Source organism: Peromyscus californicus, unplaced genomic scaffold (genome assembly GCF_007827085.1).
Source record: "Peromyscus californicus insignis strain IS unplaced genomic scaffold, ASM782708v3 Scaffold_11__1_contigs__length_118956290, whole genome shotgun sequence".
NCBI classification, from domain to species: Eukaryota; Metazoa; Chordata; class Mammalia; order Rodentia; family Cricetidae; genus Peromyscus; species Peromyscus californicus.
In genome coordinates this window covers 18,626,666-18,639,475 of record NW_026294402.1, presented here as the reverse complement: position 1 = coordinate 18,639,475, position 12,810 = coordinate 18,626,666, and positions in this window count along the sequence as shown.

Below are 12,810 nucleotides of genomic sequence, written 5' to 3'. Positions count from 1 at the left end.
GCCCATCAAAGATGTGAATTTGAACTTGTCACTGAAGTCTGTGGAGTCTGCCCAGGAGTCTCTCTCTGGAGGAGGTCTGGCTGCTTGACAAAGCCAACTCACAGAAAGCCTGAAATGTGCTTAAGAGCTCAGGCCCTTAGAGAACTAGGAACAGGGGAGAGAGAAGGAAGAGGGGGAGGAGGGGGAAAATGAGAGAGACGGAGACAGAGAGACAGAGAACAGAGCGTGCATTGGCACAAGCAGCAGCCACTGTAGTTGAGTGACCCAGTTGAGTCTGACCAAAAGACACTAAAGGCAATTTTCTGTGAATTGTAAGTACAGGAGTGTGCTTTTTAACTCCAAAAGCCCTCGACCAAATCAACAATGCTCTGATGTCTAAAGTAGAATTTGTACACTTTAGAGTCCTCTTCCCTGCATTCCTCACTCCATTTCCTTTTGTTTTGTCTCAGTTTGAACTGAGTCCTCCGTATCTGTACCAATCAGGTAGATTGACTTACTTCGCGCTTGCAGCAGTTTTCCCTGAGTTTGGCTTTTCACATGTCCACGGTGCCATTTCTGTGCATTCCCATCATGACTTGGCAAGGAATCTTTAGATGTAATTAAAAGCAGCTAATCACATCAAAAATTCAAATGGAAAGTTTTATAAACCTGTGGCACATTGCAAAAAAAAAATGTAAATAGTAACAATGTGAGGGCTGCACTGTGCTCCATGAGTGAAAAATCCAGAGTGCAGGAATAGACTCGAAGTATAAACTGTAGAAGGGAGAAAGCACAAATCTGAAATTAGTCCTTTAAAGACTTCTAAATATTTACACAGCAATAAAATACAGAAGGGTTTTAGACAAACTCAGAGGTGACCACAGTAGCCAGCATATTGTCAGAGTTTAATTTGTTAATCATGTAAAAAAGATTGTATTTATTTAAGGGTGATTCAGTTGGATACATGACTTCACAGAAACGTAATTTTAACATTAAATAAGGATATGCTACTGTGAGGGTTTGGTGTGCGAATTGTAAGTGCTTTGCCTCTGATAAAGTTTAATGACTAAGTTGTAAAGTATGTGGAGGGGGCGGGGATGCACACTAGTACTGTTTGATCTCCTAGGGTGTCGAGCATCACACCCAAAGTCTTCAAGTTTTCATTTTGGCTCAGACTGGTCTGCACAACCGGCTGGAGCCAGAGTCTCCGAACCCATTTCACATGTTAAGTTTGCAGATTCAGAAGGTGTCAGCCACTGCCTGAGGTGAACAGAACACAGGGAGGTTCAGAAGGTGTCAGCCACTGCCTGAGGTGACACAGAACACAGGGAGGTTCAGAAGGTATCAGCCACTGCCTGAGGTGGTTGACACAGAACACAGGGAGCAAAATCAACACCACCACCCAAGTCTCTCCCTACCTACTGGTGTCCTTGCCAGAGTCACTCAGCATTTTAGAAAATGAATGAAGAAAAGAAATAAAGGAGGGAGAGAGGGAGGGAGGCAAGAAGAAAGGAAGGAAGGAAGGGAGGGAGGGAGGGAGGGAGGGAGGGAGGGAGGAAGGAAGGAAGGAAGGAAGGAAGGAAGGAAGGAAGGAAGGAAGGCCGAAACATGTTAGCACAAAGCAAAAGGATGACCCATGGCAGGACTGAAGAGTAATTATGTGACTAACACTCTTTGGCCTTAGAAATTAATCCTCTAAACTCATACATGATTAGTCCCTTTGCAGCTGTTAACACACTCCAACCTAAAGCTGGTGCTTTCTCTGCTCTTTGTCAAGAGACGCTGGCCTAGAGCCTGGGTCCCGACAGTGACTTAATCCAGCCAGAGTTGGCCTCCTTTGTCTATTCCCTCATCTCACCTCAGGTCACACCTGGACACTGGGAGAGGTGTATACAGAACTTGGTAACTGCCTCTCCCCTGTCTCGAAGGCGAAACAAGGCAGTTTTATCCATTTGTTCAATTTTTTTGTTACTAATATATGAAGATATCACAGATTCTTGATGTTGATCTTGTAATTTTTCCAAATGTGCTTGTTCTTTTCTTCTTTTGGTTTGGTTTTGTGATAAAGTATCCAGGCTCCCCAAGGGTTCTCCATGTAGCACAGGTAGTCCCCATATTCATAATCCACCTGCCTCTGCCTCCTGCATGCCTCCACACCTAGCTTACTTGGATTTAGCCAATATTAGATACTACAATTCATCAAATTTTATTGATCTGTCTCTTCAGATATTATTATTTCACCAATATTCTATCAATATGATGACTTATCTTGGTTGATTTGGGATATGAATCATCTTTGCATGTAGGATAATCCTAACTATCATAGTTGGGTTTTGTCTATTTGACTCAAACCTAGACATATCTGGGAAAAGAGAATAGCAAATGAGGAACTGCTTCCATCAGCTTGGCCTGCAGGGTATTTTCTTAATTGCTAACTGGGGGGAGTGTCCAGCCCACTGTGGGCAGTATCATCCATGGGCAGGTGACCTGGGTTGTATAAAAAAGGGTCTCTGGTGTGATCCTGGGAGTAAGCCATGCTGCTCTGTGCCTCTGTTCAATTCCTGCCTCCAGGTTCCTGCCTTGAGTTTCTGCCATGGCTTCCCTCGATGAGGGACTGACCTGGAAGTTAAAATAAACCTTATCTTCACCCAGTCTGCTTTTCCTCAGTGTTTTATCAGAGCAACAGAGAAAAGTAGAATACCAACTTAGTCGTGTTTTATACAGAGCTGGATTCTTTTTGATAATCTCATGATGAAGATTTCATATCTGTGTTCAGGATGGGCACTGGTCTCCAGGTTGGTTGGTTGGTCAGTGTTTTGGTCCTGTTCTTACTTTGTTTACTTGTTTTAAAATAACTTTCTTTTTCAAGAAAGGCTTTCGTATAGTCCAGGCTGGCCTTAAATTCCTGCCTCCACCTCCCAAGTGCTGACAGTACAGCACGTATCCCCAAGTCTGGCTTAAATAAGATTTTTGTCTGGTTCATTCTACTATAATGCTATCTTTCTAAACTGAAAATAGTTTCTTTCATACAGTATATTCTGCTTATGGTTTCTCCTCCCCCAACCCCCCCAGATCCTTCCCACTTTCCCACCCACCCAAATCCACACCCATTCTCTTTCTCTCATTAGAATATAAGCAGGCATCTAAAAAATACTAATGAAATAAAATTAGGTAAAATAAAAACAAACACAAATAGGGTAAAAACAAACAAACAGAATCGAAAGAGCCAAAGACAAAGCTCAAGAAAGACATCAGACACAGAGACACACACATTCGCAAACACAGAAATCCATAAAAACCCTTAAAATCTGGAAACCATAATATATAAGCAAAAGACCTGTAAGATTAAAAAAGAAAGAAGAAAGAAAAACCCTGACAAAGAATTACGACACAAAGAGCCCCCCATAATGACACTAAGTTCATTTTGTGTTGGTGTTCTACTACTGGGCAGGGGGCTGGCCTTATGAATTGCTTAAAGAAGATTGTCACCCAGTGAGATTCCACTGGAGAAAACTAACTTTTCATCTGTGAGTGGTTGCCATAGCTTCTGGAATAGGGATGGGGCTTGTGTCCACTTGCTGTATCATGCTGGGACCCCACTTGGCCTGTGAGTTCGAATGTTCATCGTTCCTGCTTGACTCGAAGGCCTTACTTCCTTGGTGTCCTCCATGCCCTCCAGCTCATACAATCTTTTTGCCTCCTCTTCCACATAGTTCCCTGAACCCTGAGGGGAGGGATTTGATGCTGACATCTCATTTAGGATCGAGTGTTACGAGATCTCCCTCTATCTGCACATTTCCAGCTGTGGATCTCTATTTTCTCTCCCATCTACTGCAGGAGGAAGCTTCTCTGATGATGGCTGAGCAAGATGCTGATCTATGAGTACAGCAGAACGTTGTTAGGAGTCATTTTACTGCTGTGCTCCTTTACCTTTCTCCTTTGGTATAATGCAGAGTACTTCCAGTACCATGAATATTAGTCAGTAAGGGTAAAGGCTCTAGGTGGGCACCAGCCCAACTTCTCCACAGTCAATGAGTTGTGTAAGGCCTTACCATCAGTTTGTGGAGAGTAATCAGTAGCCTTCACAATAGCCTGGGTTACTTGGGGAGTACCTGTGGGGCCCCTCTGGTACTTGTAACCCATTCCTGGAACTGGGGGCTTCATTTGGTGATGAGAGATGTCCAGTTGGGGCTGTATCTCCTCCATTATTTGATGATTACATTTAAATCGTGTGTGTGTGTGTGTGTGTGTGTGTGTGTGTGTGTGTGTGTGTAAACATACACATTTTAGGAATCTTCTACTATATTAGTATTCCATACCACCCCTCAAATGGCCCTTAGTTTTACCTGTCCCTCCCCACATTCCCCCCTCCACTGTACATCCATAGCTGTCTATTCTATTTCCCATTCCTAGGGAGAACCATCCCCCACCCACACTAGTTCCTTACTCAATATCTAACCTCTGTGGTTATAAGGACTGTACCTTGCTTATTAAAGACTTAAGAGCTAACATCCACATATAAGCAAATACATACTGTATTAGTCTTTTTGTGTCTGGGTTACCTCACTCAGGATGATATTTTTCTAGCTCCATCCATTTACCTGCAAATTTTACAATTTTATGTTGTATCTTTTCTAAAAATTGGAAATTATTTTCTACATCCAATTTTTGAGTTTATGCAGGATTAACTTTTTTTCATTAGATATATAACAATATTCACCAATGAACTCACTATCTGTGTAGGTAGGCTTCTGTATTCATTTTTAAATTAATGTCAGGCTGTTTAGGTCTTTCTTTTATTCTGTATCAATTTTTTTGCAATTTATTCCTTTTAAGAAATTTACCTATTCATTTAGATTGTAAAATTTATTGTCATACTCCTATGCCAATATTCCTAGAATCATAATATTTTCTATCTTCTCACATCTGTAGGATCTGTAGTTATGACTCCACTTTTAGTTTTGATATTGGTAACACAGATCTACTCTCTTTTTTTCTTGATTAGTCATTTTTTCATATTTTTATCTTTTCAAAAAGAATAGTTTTGGTTCCAAAGGCCTTTATAATTTTGTGTTATTATAGTTCCTTGAATTCTATTCATTATTATTATCTTCCTTTTTTCTTACTTCAGCTTTAACTTACTTAAAGCACAGATAACTGAATTTATACCTTTCTGCTTTGCCAATATAAACACTTAAAGCTATTATTTTGTCAAAGAATTGCACTGGATTTATCCCATAAATTGTGATACCATGTTTTTGTTATCATTTATGCAAACTATCTTCTAAGTTCTCTTGTGATTTCTGCTTTAGTCTATGAGTTATTTAGATGTATGTGATGGCTATTCTTGGTTGTCAACTTGACTATATCTGGAATGAAATACAATTCAGAAATGGAGGACACACTTGTGAAAGATTTTCTACTTGGTTTGAAGTAAGTGAATCGACTTATAGTCTGGACTTTTGAGGTAGAAAGATACACACCTTTGATCCAGATTTTAAGGCTAGAAGATACAGGCTTCTAATTCAGATCTTGGGGTAGGAAAGCACACATCTTTAATCCACATCTTGAGGCAGAAAGACATACCTTCTGCTGGAAGTCTGTATAAGGATATAGAAGGAAGTTTTGCTCTTTGCCTGCTTGCCCTTGCCTTGCTAGTGAATTGATGCCTTTACTGGCATTGGAGCCTACTTCTTCCAGATTCCAGCATATACAAAAGACCAGCTGAGACACTCAGCCATGTGGCACTGAGCAACTACTGGGTTCTTGGACTTTCCATTCACAGCTAGCCATTGTTGGATTATTTGAACTACAGCTTGTAAGTCATTCCAATAAATTCTATCTATCCATTCATCTATCTGTCTATCTATCTATCTATCTATCTATCTATCTATCTATCTATCTAGATATATTAAGATAATGGTTATCTATCTAGATATATTAAGATAATAGCTATCTATCTAGATATATTAAGATAGATAGATAGATAGATATTCATTCCATAGGTTCTGTGACTCTAGAGAACTCTGATACAATGCATGCTCATAATTTCTAAATATGGGGAATTTTCCAATTCTTCTTGTTACTGATTTCTAATTTATTTTACTTGCCACAGGACACATTCTGAATAATTTTAATACTTTAAAATTTATATGGCCAAAGATATGGTCTCCCTGAGTAGTCTGTGCTCACTTAGACAGGTTATATTAGATGTGGTATTCTACAAATGCTAACTGGATTAATGAATATTCCTGTCTTCTATATACTTATTAATTTTCTGTTTGTTATTGCAATCAGTTGTTGACAGGGGACTGCTAGAATCTCTAACTGATGTTAATAATTTCCCATTTTTCAAAGTCTTGTGGGATTTTGCTTTATATATTTCATTGTGTTGTAGATGCATCATCACTACAATTGTTCTATCTTTTTTTTTCAGCACTGAGGATTGAATCCAAGGTCCTTCCAAGAAAGGCAAGTACTCTCTTGTTGACATCCACCTGCAGCCACTGTTACGTTCTCTTGATGAGCTGCCCCCTTTATTATTAAGTGTCTCTCTTTAGCTCTGGTAATAGTCTTTGCTTTGAAGTCTACTTTGTCTCACATTTACATTCTGGCTACAATATCATTAGTGTTGGCACAGTGCATACTTTTCTCTCTTTGATTTTTAACCTGTGTCTCTACATTACACTTTATACTTTGTAGGCAGCATTTAGTTAGATCTTGGTTTATACAAATCTAGGCTGGCATAAATCACACTGAATGCAATTATTACATAGTTGGGTATAAGTCTACCATTTTGCTATTTGTTTTCTATTTTTCCATGTTTTGCTACTTTAATTTTTACTGCTGCTTAGATTGATTTCTTAGTATCCTATCTATGTGTTTTGTCTATATAAGGTTGTTCAGTCATTGCTGTAATGTTTACAATAGATATTTTAAATTCATCAGTCTACTCTCCAACATTATGACATAACTTTATTTATAAGAAGTTTCTAATAACATACCTTTAATTTCTATCCTTTGTGTTGTCATAATTTTATTTTTGCATTTGAAATAAATTCCAAATATGTTATTTTCACAATTTTGTTTAAACACATAAATGAGAAAGTTTATTTATTTGCTGACATTTATCATTTCTAGTATTTTTCATTCCTTTATACAGATCTGAATTTTCATTCAGAAACTTTTTAAATGCATATTTTAATAGAGTTCTGCTGCAATGAAGGCAATCTGTTTACTTTTTCTGAACTGTCCATGCCTTATATTTGTTTTTAGGAGATTCTTTCAATGGATGAGAATTTTTGGCTGACAATCTTAAACTCTCAGTACATTGTGTTGTTCAATTGTCTTCTGATTCACATTGCTTCCAGTGAGAAGTTGTCAATTATCCAATCATTTGTTTATATATAAAATGTGTCTTTTAAATTTTAAAAAAATTGTTTCTATGCATCAATGATTTCCAGTCAATTGATTCTGACACACACTGACACAATCTTCTCTGTTTTTCTTGGCATTTGCTAAAAATCTTGGGTTTCAGAGTCTACAGTTGTCATCAAATTAAAAAAAAAAAATCACCCATTATTTTTGTAGCATTTTTCTCTGGCATCCCCTTCTCTTGCCACTTCCCCAGCTCAAATCAATTAAATTACAGAGTTCTTGATATTTTCAGATGGGACATAGAATATTTATTTTCATGCATCTTTCTCTTTACACTTTAGTTTGGATAGTATCAATTAATATGTCTTAAAATTTGTTAGTTTTATCTTCAGGAGTGTCTATTTTTATTTTATTTCATACATTATACTTATCTCTAGAAGTTGCATTTGATTTTTAAAAACACTATTGTATCCTTACTCCTCAGTTTGTTTGTGTTTTCATTTGGATGCTTGAGTTCATTTATTATGGGGTCTCCCTTTTCCTCATGTTTAGCAGGCTTTGTTTTGGACCACCAACCAGCTCCCAATAAAGACACAGCAACTTAATACTAGTTATGAGTCCTTGGCCTTAGCTTAGGCTTGTCCCACTAGCTCTTATAACTTCATTTAACCTGTTTCTCTTCATCTATGTTTTGCCTCAGGGCTTTTTTCCTTTCTTTCTTTCTGGATGTTCTACTTTCACTGCTTCCTCTGTGTCTGCCTGGATGGCAGCTGCTTTGTTGGCCCCAGGTGTCTCCCTTTCTTTCTCCCTCATTCTCTCCTCTCTTCTCCCCTAAGCCTAGATTCCGCCTCTTACTTATTGTCTCTGCCCACCAGCCCTGCCTATTCCTCTACTGCCTATCCCTCTACTGCCTATCTACTGGACGTTCAGCTTTTTATTAAACCAATCAGGTGCCTTAGGCAGGCAAGATTTAACAGCAACACACATTTACATAATTAAACAAATGTGGCATAAATAAAGCAACACATCCTTACATAATTAAACAAATGCAGCATAAACAAATATAACACACCTTTACATAGTTAAAGTAATATTCCACATTTCCCTCTTTTGTCTAAATAAGAAGGAAGGGTTTTAGCTTTACATAGTAAAACTATATACAATAAGAACAATTATCAAGTAAGAATTACACTTATAATATCTAGTCCATTTGTATTTGGCAAATTCAGAGAAAATACTCCACTATTTATCCTACCTTGAGCTTCAGGTGTAGCCCCTAAGCTGACATGAAAACATCTTCATGTTTAATTTTTTTAGTTGTTTGTAGACACCAGCCCTCTGTAAGATGTATAGCTGGTAAAGATTTGCTCTCATTCTATAGGCTCCTTCTTCATTTAAATTATGGTAGTCTTCATTGTACAGGAGCTTTTTAGTTTCATGAGATCTCATATATTAAGTTTTTACCTTAATACCTGTGCTACTGAGTTCTTGTTCAGAAAGTCCTTTTCTAGGCCTAAATGATCAAATGCATTTTCTATCTTCTCCTCTATCAGTTTTGTTTTGTGTAGGTGAGAGATAAGGATCTAGTTTTGTTCTTCTATGTGTGGCCATCTAGTTTAACCATACCATTTGTTGAAGGTTTTGACTTTTCCCTAGTGTGTATTTTTGGATTCTTAGTCAAAAATCAGTTTCCAATTCTATTCCACTGAGTAATGTGTTTGTTTTTATGTGAGTACCATACTGTTTACATTCCTATAGCTTTGTAGTATAACTTAAAATCAGGGATAATGAAACATCTGGCATTTCTTTTACTATTCTGGATTGTTTTGGCTCTCCTGGGTTTTGTTAAATTTAAGATTATTTTATCAATTTCTGTAAAAACAAATGTGTGGGAATTTTTATGGTGATTGCATTGACTCTATAAACTGCTTTTGGTAGGATGGCCATTTTCACTCTATTAATTCTGACAATCCTTGAGCATGGGAGATCTTTTCATTCTCTGGTATCTTCACTTTCTTTCTACAATGACTTCATTTTTTTTATTATACAAGTGTTTCACTTCCTTATATTTATCCCAGGATATTTTTAGGTTATTGTGAATGAGATTGTTTTCCTGATTTCCTTCTCTGTGTTTATTATTTGTATATAGGAAGGCTGATGATTTTTATGTGTTAATTTTATATCTCTCTACTTTGATGATTGTACTTATCAGCTGTAGGAGTTTTCTGGTGGAGACTGTGGAGTCTTTAATGTACAGAATTACGTCATCTGCAATGAGGATGCTTTGGCTTCTTCCTTTTTATATTTGTATCCCTTTGATCTCCTTTACCTGTCTTATTGCTTTAGTGAAGAGTTCAAGGACTATGAACAGGAGTGGAGTGAATGGACAACTTCTTCTTGTTTCTGATTTGAGTAGAAATGCTTTGAGGTTTTTCTCCATTTAGGAAGATATTGGCTATGGACTTAGCTGTTCTCCTGGAGAAATGAATTCCAGAAATTCCACTACCACCATTAGCTCAGCTATAGAGTACTTGCATAGCAAGCCCAAGGGCCTATGTTCAGTCCCCCATACTGAACAAAAGTTACAAAAGATTATGGCAAATACCCCAAAGAAGAGAACTAGCAGTTTAGCTACCACCATGAAGGCAAATGTGAAACAGACACTTGTTAAGGAAGATTCTTTTACACTGTGTGAAGATACGATTGGTTTAATAAAGAGCTGGATGGCCATTAGCTAGGCAGGAAGAGATTAGGTGGGACTTCTGGGAACAAAGAGGACTCAGAGAGGAAGGAAGGCAGAGTTGCCAGACAGATACAGAGGAAACAGGATGGGCAAAATGGAGATGAGGTAATGAATGCATGGAAGAATGTAGACTGAAAAATGTGGGTTAATTTAAGTTATAAGAGCTAGTAATAAACAAGCCTAAGCTAAGGCTGACCTTTCATAATTAGTAGTAAGTCTCTGTGTCATTTTTTTGTGAACTAGTGGCCCAAAGGAAGGTCTGACTACACATGGCACCCAATGTGGAACTCTAATATCTAACCATAGGGTCTGAGAAAGCTAAGAAAAGTTCTGGACAAGGAGCCAGATATAGTTACCTAGCCTTGCAGTCTCTCAGGCAGATTGGTACTCTGCAGCATACAGAGGCATGGCTACTGGCTACTGGCTGCTGCCTGTGGGCTGGAGTCAGCTACCAGCACCATGTGCTAAGCTGAGCCATGCTGGTGGCTGACACAGCAGTTAAGATTTGTCTCATGTGTCAGAAAATGCTACAGATGCTTAGTAAAGCCAGGTCCAGACACAGAAAACCTTCAAAAAGGCACAATATGTTTTAAAATGTGCTTAGGTGCTGAAGAAAGAAAAGAAAAGTGATATAGACAGTCATAAAGATAGTTTAAAAATAAAGTTTTTAAAAAGAGAATAAAACAATATTTTAAAAAGCCATGTAAAGACGGGAAATACACAGGGCATCTGGATCCTGTATGGTGCTTTATTGACTTTAATTTTTTTGAATGCTAATAAACAGAAAATGACAGCTGCTGAGAGACATTGGATTGTGGAAGGAACTGCTGAATTAAACCAGCCTAGATACTTTAGGAATGCCTTATCTCTAAAATGGAAGTCAGAAAATGTATTGCTTTGGGGAAGAGATTATGTTTCCACAGAAAACAAAAGGCTGTGGATTTGTTCAAGGTGAAAGATGATCAGGTTTGATTGGGGGAGACCTCCTGAAAATCCTGACTATAAACATAAAGAAATAAACCTAGACAAAGTACTGAACAGGTGAGGTATATTTTACCTGCTCAAACATAAAACAAAAATCATCTTGGGCTGGCTTGTGTACAAGGCACAGTCCATACCTGTGTCAATGCAGATATGTGTGTTACTTTTGAAAGTCTGTGTGTTTTCAGAGCAAGGGGACCAAACACCAGTGAAAACAAGTGACCCAGGTAATCCACCCTCTCTGTTGCAGTTTCCTCAGAGTTCTACACCCAGAACAGATTCAAGGCTGCTGGCTGCAATGGTCCAGCCTCACAGACTATTCTATCCAGGACTGCAGATGAGTCCTGCACTTTCCCATTGCACAGAGACTGGACAGCAAATGTTATGGCTAACTCTCCCAGGACTTGACGATTATCTCAGTTTTCTCAGGTTCCCTAAAGATACCATCACCCCCAGAAAATAGGAAACAGTCTAGAGAACATGACACCCACATTCCCACAAAGTGGGGTAGATAGTTTTTAATCATTTGATGAGTTATGGATGTTTGCCATAATTTGGGGGTGGTGGTGGTTACAAATTGTTAATGGTCATGGTCAGGGAGAAAGCTAAACAAGGGAGATTAGATTCAGAGATCTTTTTCTGAAGGGAAAAGGGAGGATATATTATAGAAATGATGGGATAAAAGGGTAGATTGTTGAGTCTACTTTTGAATAACCACTAGTTTCAAATATTTTACATTGGTATGGAATTTTGTATATTGATACAAATTTAAGGTTATTTTTGTTAGAACATACTGTACATATGTTTCTACTCTTGTTTAAGATATTGTACCTATACAGCTCATTAACTGATGTAATGCAAATTTCTAGTCATTGAAAGTTATTATTACAAGCTATTTAGGATAATAAAGAAATACAGGTTAATAGTCATCTATAACAATCAAACTTATAGTCATGTTAGGTATGCTTCTGAGGTCAAAGAGATGTATATTTTAGACAGATAGGTAATCTTCAAACACTTCAAAGACCTACAGAATATGGCATTTAAAATGTTTTAATAACATAAGGTTTTTCATGACAGTGAGACACGCTGCTCCTGGCAGCACCAATCTACTTCATTAAAGGATGATGGGCATTAAAGAACCTCCTATGGAATTCGCTTTCATTGTGACAAAGCTAGCCATTTGGGCAAGAAACTGCCCTTGTCTCAACTGCTGGTAGTATGCTGTACAAATTGGACAAGCAGGACACAAAGAAATAAGACTGTAGTTTTCCTTAGTCATGATAGAAAGTAAATTAAGTACAAAACTTTAAATTCATCAAGATAAGATAGATAATAGAATATTTTCTCAGAATATGTCAAATACAAATAAATAGACTGGACATTGTGAATGCAATTCTTACTTGATAATTGTTCTCATTGTTTTATTATGTTAGAGTCAAAACCTTTCCTTTTTATTTAGACAAAAAAAAAGAGAGAAATGTTGCAGAATATTTCTTTACACTCTGTGAAGATGTGCCGCTGTGATTGTTTAATAAAAAGCTGAATGGCCATTAGCTATGAAGGAAGAGGTTAGGTGGACTTCTGGAGACAGAGAGGACTCAGAGAGGAAGAAAGGTGGAGTTGCCAGCCAGACGCGGAGGAAGCAAGATGAGTAAAATGGAGACAAGGTAACCAGTGCATGGAAGTACATATATTTAAAAAAATATGAGTTAATTTAAATTAGAAGA